We start from the raw sequence: 19073 nt of genomic DNA, 5'->3' as shown, positions 1-19073 counted from the left end.
TGCTTGGAAACGAATAAAAGATTGGAAGATCAAATCCACCACAGGCATGTGGGAGGATAGAACTGGTGAACTACATTCAAAAGCAACCATTGAATATCCTATGAAGCACAGATCTCCAGGTCACAGCGGGTCATGATGAGTTGGAATTGACTCCGCATCAACTGAGTGACTGATGTCTTCCATTAATGCTGTTTACTTCTTCCTCTACCTTCTGCCTCGTTTCAGAGACCTTGGATATGATACTTTCTAACCCTGCTGGGACATCCAGGGCTTTCCTAGGCTTCCCCCTGAAACCGTTGACCATACACGACTATCTTGGATTCTTTTTAGACCCTTTAGAACTTTGAATTGCCTTCCCTTGCATATTTATCTTCTCTCTCGGGTCCTTCTTTATTTGGTCATTTCTGCTCGGTATCAAGTTCAATACAGGCGATGTAGAATATGAAAATGGACTTTCAAGACAGTTCCTGGCTTGAAAGGAGCACCTCTAAGTGTATCCTAGTTCCTTTGTGCCTTAAGTGTCAAATTGAGAGATTAAAGCATACATTATAAATAAATAGATAAATACACATGCATATGTGTGCATAAGTAATTCCTTTATTTCTGGCATCTGATTGGATTCAAGATGAGATCTCAGAGATGCAAAATCCGATGGCTTTTCTGCCTTCTTTAAACATAAATTTTCTTCTCGCTAGGTTGCTATGCACAATTGTATAAGTGATGCATTTTTATTATCATGATTTTGGGCATTGATTAGCAGAAATCTAAGATGACAGTGAAGTGTCTTGAGAAAGCTGTAGCTCTCCTGAAATCTTGCAAAGGCAGTTTGGGGCCAGAACTGTCTGCTTGTTTCTGCAGTGAAGAATCATGACAACACAGGGGAATCCTTCTGACTTGCTTTTTCTGGCTTCTCCTAATAAGTAGCTAATTATTGGTGGCTCTCAGACATATTTTTAAACATGTATTACACATGAAATCAGCAGAAACGATTATATTTTGGAGTCAGATGCAGTAAGATATACAGACCGATGCACCCAAATGTTATGGGGGCCTGGCATGTGGAGTCATAGACATGTAAATGGGGCTGAATCTACAGAGAAGGTAGCCAGAAAGACTTACATTTGGGCAACACTTGAGGGATCCAAATTCTTCTATTGAGGAGAATTAGAAAGTGAATGAAGGAAGCATGTTTTGAATGTGTAATCACAGCTATCTGACAAATATCATTATTTTTATGCTGTTAAGGTTCACTTCTCTCTCGCTCTCTGTGTATGTGTGTCTGCCATTCCAATTACCATGGTTCTGAAAGATTTAACTTTATAGTTAACACCACTGGAAAATGAGAGGACCCTGTTCTAACTTTTCCCACTCTGTTCGTTATGTAAAATTAGTGGCGAAAACCAAAGCTTTATTTTAGGAATCATTTCTCTTTGTTCTGTGTCAAATAGATTTTTTTAAAGAAAACTTTAAACATTTTCCCCCTCTTCCTTTGAGGTCAATACTAGGTTTTCCCTACTGGTCAGCTTTATAAGCATTTCACTTCCATTTTAATGGGGACATAAAGATCATTACATTGAAATTAATTCCCATCAGGGCTTCCAAGTATTCTACCCCCAGTTGAGCTTTGAGGTAAGCTGTGCCATTCAGAGGTTGAGAGGAAACCCAAAGAAATCATTATATCAGCTTAAAGTTATAAGATTTTCACACAGGAGAAGTAATTGAAAAGTATATATTTTGCATAATGAAACAGATGACAAACTGGGCAAGCTGGTCTATTAATGAGCCTCCTGTAAAGCCAAGAAGCCGCTGAAGCAGGGAGTGAATGGCAAAGGGATCTCTGATCTTCACTTTTAACAACCAATTTTAATCAAACCATTGGAGGCACTGAGTTCATAGGGCCCTGTGATGGTGAGGGCAATTTGAAATAAGAAGAAAGAAAATGTTTTAGATGAGTTGCAAAGTAGCATAGTCAACTGGAAGTTATGATCTAGAAAACTTAGCTATATTTTGTATTCCGTAACATTCCACATTTAGAAAGTCCATGCAAACATTCTCTATTAAACCTCCTTTTACAATCGTTTTGTGAGGTGTAGTCAGATGAGCTCACAGTCCCTGGATGGTGACTACCTTGAATACACTCGGTGGCTAACCAAAAGGTTGGAGGTTCAAGTCCACCTAAGGGTGCCTAAGAAGAGCACCTTGCTGAGCTATATCTGATAAACCAGCCACCGAAAACCATGTGAGTCAAAGTTCTAGTAAATAAATTATAATAAAGGAAAATGAGTTAATAACTTTGGGCTTCTGAATAGTATTTCAGCTGACCCTCAGAAGGGTATATATATATGAAAAGATGTACAATTCTTAAGAAAATAAAGCAGTCTAATGCAATGTCTTAAGATATTTAAGAGTTATAGTATCAGACACACTTTAGTAGTAGAAAGGTGAGACATTTGTATAACCTATATTCCATGGATAAGAACAGAAAATAATGTAGGTCAGTGCGTGATTTTTTTTTATTCTGACTTATTCTCTCTCAGATTCCTGGAAAGGTGCCAGTACTCCACTTCAGTTTGTATTGCGCAGGTGGTTGCCTTTTAGACATTAACTTACCTTTAAGGAAACGATCGTGCCCAAACTGAAGAGCTCCCAGATTCGTCTGGAGTTCTGAGGTATATCGTATCAGGGAGCAGATGGTGGTGGTGTCTATATTCCCACTCTGTTCAGTTAAACGTTCGTGGTGAGATTGGGGATTCTCAAACCCAGTGTGCCATGAGAACTGCCTGGTAATCTTGGACAATAAAACATGCATGTTCATTGATTCTTGGCTCCTTAACATGCTACGAATCAACCTTCATTATTTGTACCCTAATGATTTACCACTCCTCTTTCTTCTCCCTGGCATCTATCCAGTAGCTTTTGTCCCTAACAACACACAATCCTTGCTATTGTTGGGGCTCCAGGATTTTTCTTGTTGCAGAAATCTCTTCCACGGACGTTTAAAGCTTGATTCATTGTGGAAAGCTCAAGTCACACTTAGTGCTTTTGTGATGTACTTTATGAACTTTGCTTGGAAATTCATCCCTCCTCCATCAGCGTATGGGTTATTCTATAATCAAACCAAGCCATTTGCCATTGGGCCGATGCATGTGTGCAGAGCATCACCGTCCAGAGGATTTTCCAGGCTGGGGTCTTTTGATAGTGGATTGCCACATCTTACTTCAGAAGAATTTCTGGGTGGGTTCAAAATGCTAACCTTTAAGTTATTGTCAAATGCCCAGCCATTTGGTGCCAACCAGAGACAATTTTATCACAAACCACTTTTATTCTGTCTTTATAATGCATGGCAGTTTGTATGTATCTCCATTGCTAGATCCTGAAGTCCTTAAAGACAAAGTGATCATGTCATTTAGGGAGGAAGACTCATCAGCAATCTGTACTACGCCGATAACACCATCTTAACTTACTGAAAGCAAAATGGTCTTGAAGCACTTATTGATGAAGACCAAGGACTGTAGCCTTCAGAATGGATTACAACTCAACATAATAAAGAAAACAAGGATCCTCCCAACTGGACCAAAAAGCACCATGACCCATGGAGAAAGTACTGAGTTTGTCAAGGATCCTAGTTTCCGCAGATCCACAGTGCACACTGGTGGAAGTAGTAGTCAGGAAACAGGCTGATGTAAATACATTGTATTACGATGTAAAATGTCATTGGGCAAATCTGCTGTAGAAGGACCTTTTTAGCGTTCAAAGGCAGAGCTGTTACTTTGAGGACTACGTGTGCGTTGCCTGAGGCATGGGATTTTCCATTGCTTCACAGGCATGTGAAAGCTCGACCAAAGAAGACTTCATGCATTTGAATTATAGTATGAGCGCAAAGTATTGAAGATAAACTGTCAAACGAATGAATAAATCTGCTGGGAAAAGTACAGCAAGAATGATCCTTAGAAGGGAGAATGGAAAGACTTTGTCTCATGTGCTTTGGATATGTTACCAGGAGGGACCAATCCCTGGGTGAGTGAAAAGGAGGAAGGCCCTCCATGAGAGGGATGGACCCAGTGGCGACCACAGTGGACTCAGACATCGTAACATTTGTGAGGATGATGCAGGCCTGGGCAGTGTTTCATTCTGTCACTCACAGGGTGTCTGTGAATGGAAACCAGCTTAATAGCACCCAACATCAATAGTTAACATTGTCTCTAGAACATATTAGCCAGTTAGGAAAGCATTGTTGAATAAATAAATGGCTAAAATGGTAGGGCTTTAATCACTCTATACAATTATGAGAGAAACCTTTTTTGACTGAGTTATAATTAATATACAATTCAATGGATCAGTCATATCAAGAAGAGATGTGCACTCAGGGTCACAATCCCCTCTGGAACGCCCCCCTACTACTTTTACACATTAATGTTCATTCTCACCCCCCCCCTTTCTCCCTTCATGCCCTTAGATCAGCATCAATTCTGGAACTATCTTCATATTTCTTTCAATCCCAGTTGATCAAGGACCCCAAAATGACCCCAGGCATGCAGCTAACCCATGCAATAAATTAATCACTCCATGTCTTGAGTCATTATCAGAGAGAAATATGCCTGCTCTGCTATCTTGTAATTGATGTTTTAAGTGTTTGAAGTTGCTCATAACAAAATTGCCCCCTTAAACACTCGTGGACAAAATGAAATCATAGACAAGAATCACCTTGGCACCTGTGTACACAGAGAACCACTTACACAGAAGAATAAGACATGGAGATATAGCCCAAGATCATTTACAATAAGTATTATCTTTTTAAATAGCAAAATTGAAATCTCTGCTTCCATCTATAGTCATAATGTTGAGTGCTTCTCAGAACAACATACTCATTGCCATCATGTCAATTTCAACTGCTTTTAGGAGCCTTGAAGTCAGTCTTGACTCATAGTGGCCCTGACTATTACAGAGAGAGACACTCCCCTGCATGGGGCCAGCCTCGCAGCTATTAGATTTGAGCCCCTTTTTTGCAGCCCACTGCGTCAATCTATCTCATTGAAGGCCGTCTTTATTTTTCCTGCCAGTTTACTTTACCAAGCATGACAACTATTTCCAGGAACTGGTCCCTGGTAGTATAGTGGGCTACACGTTGGGTGGCTAACTGAAAGGTCAGCAGTTTAAAACCGCCAGCTGCTACAGGGGAGAAAGATGAGGTTTCAGAAACTCAGAAAGTCCGTCTACCCTGTCCTACAGGGTCACTGTGAGCCAGAATTGATTCGATGACAGTGAGTTGGTTTTGCTTTGGTGGTAACAGGATGCAACCCATTATACCACCAGGGCTCCTTGTATTCTGACTCATAAAGAACCTATAAAGGATTGCTAAGATAGTACATCTTTACGGGAGCAGGCGCTTTCTCCTGTGAGCAACTGATAGGCTTCAGTTATTGACCTTGAGGTTAGCAGTTCAATGCTTGTCCCCCAGCACCATCAAGACTCTTTCAAAACAACACAGGAAGGGTTATCTGTCTTTGCTTGCATGTATTCAATGATCTTAAATATACAAATGAACCTATGCAATCTGACATGAACAATGAGGTAAATCAAATAAAAACCATAATAGTAAGGTTAGGGAATATTAAAGAACTAGAGCAGTGGTTCTCAACCCATGGCTCATGATCCTTTTGGGGATCAAATGACCCTTTCACAGGAGTTGCCTGATTTATAACAGTAGCAAAATTACAGTTATGAAGTAACAACAGAAATAATTTTATGGTTGGGGGAGGTCACTACAACATGAGGAACTCTACTAAAGGGTTGCGGCATTAGGAAGGTTGAGAACCACTGAACTAGAGGATGGGTATGTGGTTCATCAGTGCTATGCCACACCCTGGATTTATCATCCCTTCTGTGAGAGTCTGTCCAGTTATCTTACAGGTAGGTTTTGGGTCTCTACTACATTCACACCCCTTCACACCAATATGGGTACTTGGGTTTGAACTTCTGATACCTTTCCCCACAGACACTCATGATTAGAAACAGTAACAGGAGTAGCAGTTCACCGAGGGTCGGGGAAGAGAGGGATGGGGGAAGGGAGGATTAGAGAGGTGATAACATCAATGACTGTCGAATGCCATTGATGGGATCAAGCAATAGAATTTGTGTGAATGGATATATTGGATTGTGTAAGATATGGCCAAAAAGGGGGCTCCTGGGGGGTAGGGTGGGAGAGGGAGTGGATAGCAGAGCAGATATCAAGGAGTTCAAGAGGAAAGAAAATGTTTTGAAACTGATTGTGGTAGCAGTTTTACAACACTGCTGCATGTGATTGAACTATGCAATGTTTTATCTGTAAAGGCTCCCAATAAAAGGATTAATTAAAAACAATATAAGGTGTATTTTATTTTGGATTGTAGCTCTGGGAGATTGTAACTCTATCAAAATCTTATAGGTATGGGTTTAAGCCTGATTCCTACAGCAATACTATTAACTAACTACCCATCTTTACTATTAACTACCAACACCAAATCCCAGTATATGTTAGTCGTCTTTTTATTTAGCATAGGATTCATTATTACAAGAGTGTATGTGCTTTGAGGTGTATTTCTAGCTGTGAACTCATAAACATAAATACAGACATATCTAAGATAAAACATGGAAATAAATACCGGGATACTCGGGAAAGGTTGTGGAGACATGGACTTGCAGGGAAGGGAATGGTTAAGTATGTATCCACATTTTTGTTGCGTTCATTCACCACATTCTTCCTTTGGAATTCTCTTCTGAGGACAGCCCTGGTTTCAAGTCAGGGGGGAGGGCCTTTGGAGCTATTGTAGCCAAGGAGGCTGACTGACCTGTGTCAATCGTAAACTCATGACTATTTTTCCCAGCGCCCGCCTAAATGAATCCACGTAGCAGATCTTTTATATTTCCTCTTCAAGTATAAGGTGTTTCATACAGAAAAAAGGCATCCAACAACATCCCACTTTTTCACTATTCTTTTGAGTCACAGCAAAATCTGTGTATGATTAATTAGTTAAGCATTTTAGAATATTTTATGAATATTTTTCTGTCCTTAGTCATATGTCTGTATGACTCTGTTTTGAAACACCTTTTGTTTGGTTTATGATTTTCTTAGTTTACGGTCATCACACTCATTTTCTATAACTCTGTGTATAAATAGCCTCATGCATAGGTGTGTTTGTTTTTAACCCTAAAAACAGTAAGCGTTTTCTTTGGCACTCTACCCTCTGCCACTGGAGACCCTCTTTTGGACGCTCATCTTAGTCAGCATATGACTCCCAGTGTCAACATCGATCCGTGGATACGCACCAATGTGACCAAAGATGTAGCTATTGTAAATTGGAGATGAGGTGTTTGCCTTTTATGATATTTAGATTTAGTCTTCGCTGAATAATAGTTTTAATTAATTTTTATTTCATGCCCAGAGGGTTGGTTTTAACATAAAAGTCCAGATCCCTGAATGGGCACAGATAGCGACTCCAAAAAAAATCATTTCTTGTGAGTTCACATAAATAATTAAGGACATACATCTATTTACGGTAAGATGTGGAAATAAATATGCAGTTGGAATTATTTTGTCAAGAGGGAGGACCGTGACTCTTTGCTAGTCAGGAAAGGTCCAACAAAGACCTTTCGTTGACTTTGAAGAAGAAAGGCAGAGTCAGGCTAAAGGCTGGGTTGTCAGACCAGCTGGCCAGGGACGCCAATGTTTAATAGGCAGTACAAGATTATTGCACTAAATCAGACACATAACACTCGTCAACTTGGGTTCCCACATGTGTTACCTAATTGGAAAAAATGTGTGTTCGCCTGTTTTTTTGACATCATCCAGTGAAAATGAAAAAGCATTCATTTCTAGACTTGAACTGTTGAATATCTTTTGAATGTTTTTGTGATGCATGTGTAAATGGCACGCACCTCACTGCTACATCTGTCACCACAAGATGACCATGATATGACATTAGTCTTTGTAGTAGGTGGACAAGCTGACAAGCATAATAGATGGCACCATGTTTCCCATGAGAATGACCTATTTATTATATGTATTTTGTGTTCTTGAATATGTTTTCCAAGGATGGTAATATAAGCTAATTTAAGATTGCTAATAAAAATGTCTTTCCCCACCTCATCAAGTAGATGAAGAACAGATATAAAGAGCATCCTTATGATTAAGAAAGAGTTTTGTTATTTTGTGTGTCTCCATAGTGCTTGTGTATGTTCATATATCAGCACCTCTCCTTCAGATGAAAGTGCTTGAATAAGTACTTTATGCAGAGTTCCTCGATCCCTTAAATGCTGCTAACTGAGCGAGCCTGTATCCATTGATGGTCTGTCCTGGGTCCTGGTACCTGGTAAAATGCTAATACACTAAATCATACGATCACCTCTGAGCTTGTTCAACAAACATACTTTAAAAGGGTCACTGGATCTTTTCAGGGACTTATAATTTGTTGGAACCAGAAAGAGCTGGATTTGAAAAGTACCGCTTCCCTGCTGCAGAGATCAAATCCATTGTCCGAGCTGCATTTTGTTAACTTTGTACATAGGATCATCTGTAGCAACCGGGGAGACGCAGCTGCTCTTTAAATCTAGAAGTGAACGGAGTGCCCCTGAATGGGATCCGTGGGCTCCGCTGAAAATGAAACATTTGCTTTACTGAAGGCCTTGGGGCTCAACCCTGCCTGTGAAACTTCCGCCAGAGCTCAAAGGGGAAGGGGAAAAAACAGGGACAAAGCTCAGTAATGTGTTTGAAGTGGTCAAACACACAAAAACTGGCCACCATTTAGGAGAAACAAAAGGACAAGAATGATAATTTTAAATTCTCTTTCTAGATTATTGTTTTCCAAATCCTACTAGGTGTCAGATCACAAGACTATGAAAGAGGAAATTGTCAGCGCTTTCTGAATCACTTCTATTTTTGAATCTAGTTAAATAATACAGTCGCCTCTATGTTGTCCATTTCAGAAAGATGAGGAAATGTAGATGATTGATCTCCACGTGTTTCTTCTTTGGGCCAGGGAGAACCTCCGATTCGAATAGGTGTGATACTTCCTGTACCTTTGGGAAAGCATAAACAAAAGGACAAGGCTCACAAAGCACTGCCCAAGGAAAGGATTCTCTGTGTTCTGTGCACTGTGTCTTAATTCAGATTTACAGAGGAGCCGGTGACTTCTCCCTGAAAGGATCAATTTTGCTCAGAAAGCAACGATACACCTGAAAATAGGGAGGCGATGTCATCCTCAGTAATCAGTCAGACTCATCGTGGTGGCAGACTAAATAATTGACTCGTTCACCCGGCTTCACTCCGACTCTCTTTCCCATTTTCTTCACTCTTCTTCGAGCGGCGATGAAATGTTTCACTTCATGCTAACGATGCATTCAATGCTGGCTGGCATTGCTATGAAAGTCAAGTGTGAGGCTTCTTCTATGGGGGTCAATCTCTAATTGCTGATCTATTAGGATCAAGTTTGTGGTAAAACCTCCTTTAAAAAACATGAGAATTCGTATAACGGGAGGTGATTTTGCTGACAGTGTTTTGGATCCTGCTCACATATTGGGAATTATTATCGTCGTGCCCTCACAGGACAGAGCTGAGCATTTCGTAGAACAGTTAGCTTTGTGACCATGTACTTCTTCCTTGGCTATTTAGCAAAATGCATATTCAGAAAAATAATCTGTATTCCCACCCTCCCCCTAAAAAAGAAAAACTGTTTGTCTACCTTGAACCATAACATTTTTGCTGCCATGCTGCCGGTTAGCATGCTCCCTCATTGATTTTCTTTCCCTCCTTCCCCACCAACTTTTAGAATAACGCGCTTCAACTTCATTTCAAGGGAAGTACATGTTTCTTTTACTTTGTCCCCTACTGGCCAGAAAGTAGGAGATGTGTCCAAATCACCCAGCACAGATGGACTAAGGATCCTCTGGGGGTGGTTCTAATTCTTTCCCGTGAAATTCAAGGCCACCAGAGCAAGCTTCGCAAGTGTACAATGGCATCGAGGAGCCCTTTAAGGGAGCGAAACTCCGCTGCTCTAGATTTCATACATTAGCCAGCACTCTTCTTCTCCTCCTCAATAATGTATGTGTTTTCCAGCTGGCTGAGGCTGCAGTCTCTCTGCATTGGGGACATTTGTCACTCTCTTCAGCCAGGCAGGAGCAGCCCCTGGGTAGCCAGCTCCTTGCTCTGCAGGCAGAGCATCTGTGAGGAAATCACTGACATCAGATGATTCAAATTGCAGAAACGATCCAGGACAAATTATGAGTGTCTGGGCCATGCCCAGAGATTGTGAGCTGAAATGACTTTGTCCTTGGAGCCTTGTGGATTCCGGCGACCTCTTGGGCCCAGGAGCTGAAGGGCCGCCCCGAGGACCTTCCCGACAGCTTCTCCATGCACTGTGTCAGTCATCATCCTGGCCCGTGAGTGCCAAGTTCCCTTTCCCTGGCCGGAAATGAAAAGGAAGTGGTTCAAGTTTGAGCTCACAACCCTCCAGGCAACTGGAACGTTCTTTGAAATGTAAAACAGCCCTCTATCAAGCACTGCTTAAGACAGCATCCAACTATCAAAGTCAGAGATGATTCCATAGACCCTTACAAATCCCCATAATCTATGGTAAGTGGTAGCAGCTACGGCTTTGGCTCCGGGTTTGCACGTAGGGCAGAAGCGGGAGGATAATTTATCCAACTTTAGGGTAATGAAGTGTTAACAAAAACCACATGAAGCTATTATTACAACCACAGGCCACAGACGGCTAAGAGGGTAAACTCTCTGGAGACCTACCTATTTTCAAGGAATCTTTTGCATCTCCGGTTACCTGAAGGCGTATGCTGAGCACACGGTGATGCCATGGAAATACCATGATTCATTTGCCCCAATGAACAATGCGAAGCATATTGTTTCTAAAATATAACCCACTGACAGTGATATACATGTACTTTAACTCATTCGTCCCAACTTTATTAGGTACATATGTCTACAGCAGACACAAATGAAACAGTCTACAACTAGGCTCCAAGCCAAAAACTAATTTATTCTTTAATGTGCTAGTGATTACTTGGTGGTTCCTTGAGCAGAGATGACAGGTCTGAGCTAATGGAGTTGTACTGTAAGTTAATATAAATCATGACAGAGCAATTAATTACAGAAACCACTGCAAATCCCTTTGTTAGTTTTCCCCATCACCAGAAGGATTTAATAATATTCATTTTGCTAAGTTCCAGTGACATTTACAAGTCTTAAACCATTTTTAATCAAATCAATAGCACTGGCTGCTAAATTTAGTTGTGCTTTGCCGGCAAGTCCCAGGCTACATTAATACCAGTGTTTCCTACCTTCTGTTACAATGAATCACATTGAATATCCATACTTCCTCTTCATTTGTTTACAATGAGTAATTGAGATTTGAAGAGAGAGAGCCAAAAGTTTAGACGGAGAGTGTCCTAACTGCCAGCAGCAATGAATTAGCAGGTAGCGGAGACAATCCATAAATCAATGACTACCTGTACATCATTGTATCTAATGTCCTTCAACAGATTCCTGTAACGAGTCTAAAAAAATTCTTTAGGCTCATGCAAACAGATTGACGTTTTGGTAGTTTTTCGTTTGTTTTTTGTTTCCCCAATTGTGGCAAGTTAAAAAGAAAGATGGGATTAGGCACGAGAGCAATCTGCTTTCACAACGATAGAGCGCAGCAGCCAGTCAACAACCACCTTGGCTTCATCTCGGGCATGGCTTTTGGTTCTTCAGACATCGATCCTCAACATGTCTGCCAAAAAGAAAACGAATGGGACTCTGTTGATTAGTGGGGATACAGAAATGTTGCATCATCTTTATAAAGAATAATCAGAAATTCTTAATCAGTGATTGATTGTGTTATAGATTTTTTGGAATGAAATGACCTGCTGTTCTTCGATTGCGATGTTGCTAGATCAATATCAAGCTCTGTTTTTGTTGTTGTTTCCTTTTTCCCCTGTAAGAGCTCTTTCCCTGGAAAGAGTTCAGTTCCCATAGCAATGGTCCGTGCACATATTCAGCAGCTTATTCTGTGTCTATCCTGCTTTTTTTTCTTACACAACTGCAGATTTTTATTGACTTCCCTTCAACTTGATCTGTAGTATCCCTGAACTGCAGGTGAAGAATCTGGGCCTAAAAATGTCAGGGGACATTCTCTCTGAGAAGGTTCCTGGTCACCTGCTCATCCTTGTCATGCTGTTGAGGCACTTGCCTTGCTGTGCTCTTTCCTTACTGTGAGCATCTGCGTTGTTTTCCTTCCTTACTGTTTATAAGCTCTTTTAAGGCAGGGACTGGGCTTTATCCATTCTCGCCAAACGCTGTCGGTATCTAGCCAACAGGTTGCTGAGATATTGTTCCGTTACTTAGTGGATAGATGCTACCCAGATGGAAATGGGTAGAGGGTGAAAAACTCATGTGAGATACTCAAATGCCATAGGCGAGCTGTGGAAGACAAGACTGGTGCAGAAAAATGTTCATTAACCTGGGAGGGAGGTTTTAGGGCTCATGTTTGGGGTGAAGGCCAGCAACTCGAGACCAGAATCTGGGCGTTGCTATATCTTAAAAGCAAACACTAACTTGAACTGTGCTTAGAAACTGGAAACTGTGCATTGGTACTAAGATGTCTGAATTGAGAGCTCACCTGATACCACACTTAAGATTTGGGACCAAAGAGAAGGCACTTCACTTTGCCTGGGTGCCTGTTTCTTCACATTTTCCATGTGGGGTAAACGATATTAATGTTATGGAATTATTTGAGGAATTAAAGAGATATCAAGCATATTAATTCACTATGACTGTTGTGACATAGTACCCAAAACTAGTGGCTTACAAGAACATACGTTTTTATTGTCTTATCATTTTGGAGTTAAGGAGTCTCAATCGAGCTGTCAGCCATGCTGATTGCTTCTGAGGGCTGAGGGAAAACCTGTCATACTTCCCTCTAAACATCCTCCATGTTCCTGGGTTTAGAGATAAAAGCTTAGTTCCATTATTATATGAGCATCTTTCCCTGGTGTCTCCTTTACTCTTTTATAAGGACACCACTCCTATTGGATTAGAGGCCACCGTCCTGCAGAGTGGCCTCCTATCATCAGAAAATATTTCTAAAGACTGTTTACGAATGGACTCATTGTGTTAGGTTGACTTTCTGAGAGAAAAAAAAAAAACCCAGTGACACTCTTATATGTAGAAGAAGGAGCTTTGTATCAAGAAAGAGGTTTACATCAAGGAGGGGGCCCAGCACAAGTCCACTTAAGTCCATGGGTCAGATGCTTTCTGGGGGCCCCTCTAGACTCAAGCAGCTGCCAGTTGATGAAGCAGGGAGGTTAAATGGTAAGCTGGGATGCCATCGGCCAGTGAACTTAGTCATGTGGATTCCAGGTCCTCAGGAACATGGCAGGGTGCCAACAGGATTAGCAGGTCACATGGGCCACTGGTCCTAGGAACCGCATGCTTCTCCAAGCCAGCAGGAAGGAAGAGATCAGACAGAGATACCAGGTTTCCACTATGTTGCTTATGAATAAATCACACCCCCCAAAGAGATCTCAATCAGGCTCTAACCTGATTGATAGATTGGACTCCAGCCATATTTTCTTACAGGGGCACTAAGTTGACGGAAAACCCCACCTATCAGAGTCATATTCACAGGTATTGGAAGTCAGGACTTCAACATGTCTTTTCAGGAATGCAATTCCCCTTCTAACTACTCCCCTCCTGTCACGGGGTCCATTTGACTCACAGACGAGAACTGCCACTTTGGGTTGCTAAGGCTGGAACTCTTTCTGGGTCACAGAAACTCCCCTTTCACCTGAGGAGCAATCGGTGGAGTAGAACCGCTGTCCTTATGGTTAGCAACCCAACACACTGATGATAACCCACTACAGTCACAGGGCTTTACGAGTTGGCTATCATGTGGTCACTATGTCTGATTGACAGAGGGCCCATGAGTGGCCACCCAGGACCAAGTGGAGATCATTGAAGCCCTTCGAAAACATCACTGACCAAGCTGGAAGAGCTAGAAAGTCATACATTTCCTCTTAGTGTTACCATCAGAAGAGCCTGATCAGTGTTCCTCTTTGATCAGTTATTGGTCCTGGTTTGTCAATAAGGAAACCCCCCTCCTTTGTTTCTAAGGAAATACTTACATAAAGTACATTCCTCTGGACAGCAGCGTGGGGTCTTGTCATTCACATCACTCCTGCCTGCGTCTGAAGGGATCAAACAGAACAAAGCCCTGTTGGTGATGCACAGGAAACCGTGTTCTGCCAGAAGGGTTAAGGCATTTGCTTACACCTGAAGTTTGGGAAGAGAAATGAAATGCTTTTTAAAACTGTAGCACATCTTTATTAAACTTATGTGGCATTTACCATACCCATGCATAAAGAAATCAGAAGTTTCTAAATTTTTTAAGCAAGTTACAAGAGCAATGTAAAGTGGTTTCTGCCTACAATCCACATCCCATTATATCTTCCTCTATTACCACTATAACATTTATCGAGTGTTTGCTAGGGACTCTGAGTCAGAATCAACTCTTGAAGAGTGGAGATTCATTTACTAATTGTCTTAAAAACTGTTCTACAAAGTTCTCGTGTAATGTTCCCGAGTGGAACTGAGCTCCATCGACTTTTCTTGGTTGTGATATTTGTGGGAGCAGATTGCTGGACTTTTCTTCCATGGTGGTACTGGCTGCGTTTGAACCGCCAACCTTTTAGTTAGTAGTCAAGCCCAAACCATTTTCAACACCTAGGGACCTGAAGAAAAGGGGGGAAAAAGTGAACCTTGGTGGACCTGGAGCCCAAGAGTTCCCTGAAGATTTCATGGGGTTCTTTCATAGCTCCGCTCAGCCAAGGTTTATAGGCAAAAGAGTAAATTGAGGGCATAATGGGTTATGCATTTGGGCTGCTGACCACAAGTTTAGTGGTTTGAATCCATCAGCTGCTCTGAGAGAGAAAGATAAGGCTTTTGGCACCCATAAAGATTGACAGCTGGGACAACCACAGGGGTAGCTTTGCTGTCCAATGAGTCTGAGATGACTTGATGGCAGTGGGTGTGGTTTTAATCAAGGGTGGGAGAGATCAACTGACATCCCCAATGTCCCAAAGACCCATGCACCCTTATGCTCTTTATATTCCCTAACCAGGAAGGTCACTGGTCAGATGAAAGTCACCACCTGAGAAATCAGTAAGTAGGCTGTGTTAGACTGGTTAGACTAGAGAAACAAATCCATGGACACACATATGTGTATGAGATAGAGATTTATATACAAGAGCAATTGAACATTGAGAAAACATCCCAGCCCAGTCCGGATCAAGTCCATAAGTCCGATATTAGCCCATATATCTGATACCAATTCATAAAGTCCTCCTCGGACTCACACCAAATGTAGAAGATCACAGGGCAGTGGGTAGAAAGTCTTTGGATCCAGCATAATTGGAAACATCTCAGCACTGGCTGGGGTCTCTGCAGGGCTTCTCCAGCACCCAGGGCTGCATCAGGGTGGGTCCATGTGTCTTGTCAGCTGCTATGTCTTCCAAGGTGTGAGCAGAGAGTCTCCCACCTCCAAGGAGGAAAATACTGGAATTCCCAGAATTCTCAGGAGAAGGCCATGCCCACACAGAAGCCTCATTATCTTATGATCTGATTGACAGACTAGACACCACCCCTTCACTCGTAATCCCCTCAAATTGACAATTATGTAACTACCATACATGTACTCCCAACGTGATAACCTGTGGGTGCATGTCACTGCCAGTGTGAACGAGGCACAGAGCTCTGCAGGCAGGAGCAAGCTGGTGTGGCCCCCAGCCTGTCCTTGGAATTCCGTGTTGTGGCCATCCAATAATCTTTTGAGAACAAACACTCCTTAAGCTGACCAGCCACAACCTGGGACTGGATTCCCCCATCCCCCTATAATTTGGCTATCTAGGGGGATGGTGGTGGTGTGTATATACAAGAGATACCCAGCTAGAGTTATTGAACACATCAGCAAAGGGGTGATTATCCGTTTTATAGAAAGGATTAGAGGGGGCTTGTCAATTATACAGGTGAGGAACATTCCGTCTGTACTTTACCTTTCCCATCCCCTTTAACGTATAGTTATTGCTACCAAAGGCGGTTCTCATGTATTAAACAATCTAATCCTCACAGCCACCCAGCGAGGGAGGGACTATCCGAGGGAGAACGAGGCCCATTTAGTTGGTAGCAGAGTTATGAGTCAAACGTCGTTTGGCTCCAAAGCCGGTTACTTGTAGTGGTCTTAAAGTGAGAGATCCAGAGTTTAATCTCAAACCTTTCCCTAAACAGCTTCGCCATCTTTGGGGCCTTTTCATTTAGCTGTGTCCCAGCCATTTCTACAGACAAAATGAGACTATTAACTTAAAAAGAGTTTGTCCTCACGTGGCACGGTGCATAAAACAAAAGAAAGTAGAAAGCAATTCCACTTTCTTTTCATCTCTTGAGATGACTCTAAGTCATAGTCCAGAGGTTTATTTAAAAATGTCTCCATTATTTTCTCAGCCCCGCTTCTACCACTCTGCCCATGTGCTGGGCATCACCCCTCCTCATTCCTTTGCTCTTAAATCTCCTCCCAGGTTACCCTTTAAAACAGGAAGTTATTTTATCTTGTTGAAACTAGACAGTCAAACATCCACCCTGCATTTACAGAGTACAGCATAAAACATCAGCAGTTTCTACTGGTACAATTCAGTGACACTGATTGCGCTCTTCCCGGTGTACATCCGTTCTCACCCACCTTTTCCAACTCGTGCCTCCAGCATTAGCATAGACTCATTGCCCTCCACCCTGCCTGTCTTTCAAGCTACAATTGTCCATTTGATCCTGAGGGGAGGCCTTTTTGTTTTGCATCTCTCTTTCATCCTTTCCGTAACAGCCCTCCGCTCCCTGTCATTCCCTACACATTCTCCTCACAATGATGTGAACAAAAAGACAGAGCTCTTCTTAGGGCTGGGAGGGCTGGGAGAGGAGAGGCACCTGCACAAATAAAACTGCCAGAGGCAGGAGGGACATGGAAGTGGGTGACGAACAAAGGATAGAACATTCTAGCCACCGGGTCGATTAATAAAAGAATATCACGAAGCCTTCAAAATCAAGACAGGGCTTTATGGGGAAGTCACAATAAATATAGCTTCTTCCTTAATCTATGACAAAGAAGGTAATTTGGTGACAAGATTATGTAGGCAGTGATAACCAGACTGGACTGTGACTTCCTTGAAGATGGGAATCTGTTCTTGCAGGGCCACGTACAGTGTTGGCATATACCCGGCACTATAAATATTTGAAAGAACAAATGAAGGAGGAAACAAACTCCAAGTTGGGCCTGCTAAATTTGAATTTCCATCCAAACATCTGACCTTTCCATTCCATGAAGTGGGCTACTTAGCACTATTCTCCAGCATATGGATCAGCTCCGTTTCTGCCATCCATTCTTACTCCATCTGTTGAGGAATTTCATCTCCTTTCAAAGTCACATGAGGAGGCCTTGGTATCTACTGTACACATGGTACAAATGGTAGCTTGTTAAAAAGGGATGTGACAATACCACCTAGAGTTGGCAAACATCATGAAAAACTCAATTTGGAGATAGCTTTCTGTCCCACCCCCCTTTGCATAGAGTGGATTTAATAAGTAATATGAATTTGTTTCCTTAATGCCGATGAAACCCAGCAGTATTCAATATCTGGTTTGCTTGCTTTTAAGCTTAAAGAATCGGAGGGGATTTGACATTTTGTTTCATTCATTCACAGTCTCTTTTTTCATATCTAATGAACACACTCCACAACAATGGGCCTCAGATCTCTACCATCTGCGGGGGACGGCACACAGGTCAGAGGCTAAGAACAACACCACATCGGCATTGAATAAAGGAGGGAAACTTCAAAGGCCGGGCTGGCTATGCGGTCTCTGCTTTCAAGACCTTGTAGCTAGTTCCTCCTGTTTATTATTTTGTGTTTGATTGGATGATAATGTAGTATGTCATTCCGTGGTCTGTAACCTGTGGTCAGTTCCCCATGGAGGAGCCAGATTGGGGAATATTTTTGTGAGCATATTTGTCCGAGTAGGAAAATAATAAAAATAAGAAGGGTGGGCACAGAAGATGTCTGAACTGAGGGAAGAAAGGCCTTTATTCTTGAGGAAGATGATCTTGGCTCAGCCAAGGGTCTTTTTATCTTCAGTGGATGTTGAGCATGATAATGGGTCTCTCTGTAAATAAGAAAAACTGTGTGTGTGTTTCTTTCTCCCTAGTCAAGGGCTTTCTGTTTTCCCTCCTCATTTTGGTGGGCCCACCACACTTACCCCTACTTGGTAGAGATTAGAGTACGTTTGTACCTCCAGAGGGCCCCGGCATTAACTTTTTAAAGTGTGGGGCTAGTGAATTAAGGTTTAATTGGAAATTTTTCTCCTGATCTAAGACCTCTCTGGGCCATGTATAATTAATGTCCATTTATAGCTCAAAGGATGTCTCAGAGGAATCGATAGGGTAGAGTAACAACGAAACCTTTTTTAGGTATAACTAAGCCTCAGGAAGGCCTACAATCTTTTTTTTTCTTTCTTCTGAAGATCTTACATCAAGATAATGTTAGTTTTCTCGTCACTGTATCCCACTCTTTTTTTTTTTAATATCACGAGGGCTATAAGTCACACAAGACAGGTCCATGATCTGCTGGAATGTACCAATGGAATGGTGAGAAAGATACAGCGCTTAATATGAAGATGGAAACTCTGGCAGCAAAACCCAAATATGCCAGGACCAATATGCCTCTTTCTCCCCCGTACTGTACTGAAGAGAATGACTAAGGCAATTGTTCTCAGAGGGTTTATGAGGATAAGTAACAAAATATTGCTACTGGAGTCCCCGTTTATACATACTCAAGCTTATTCCAATAAAATGTGTTTAAACACGTATCAATGGATGTGTACAGAGAAGTTCTTTCAGCAGAAGACTTCTCTCGGTCTCATAAGGTGCTTTCGCAAACAGAATAGCTTTTGTAGCACGGGAATATTCAAAAATTATTCTGAGGTCAGGGTAATAGCAAATTTTCAGCCCAAC

Source organism: Tenrec ecaudatus, chromosome 6 (assembly GCF_050624435.1).
Source record: "Tenrec ecaudatus isolate mTenEca1 chromosome 6, mTenEca1.hap1, whole genome shotgun sequence".
In the NCBI taxonomy this organism is placed as follows: domain Eukaryota; kingdom Metazoa; phylum Chordata; class Mammalia; order Afrosoricida; family Tenrecidae; genus Tenrec; species Tenrec ecaudatus.
The sequence above is the reverse complement of the archived record's forward strand: the minus strand, read 5'-3'. Positions refer to the sequence as shown.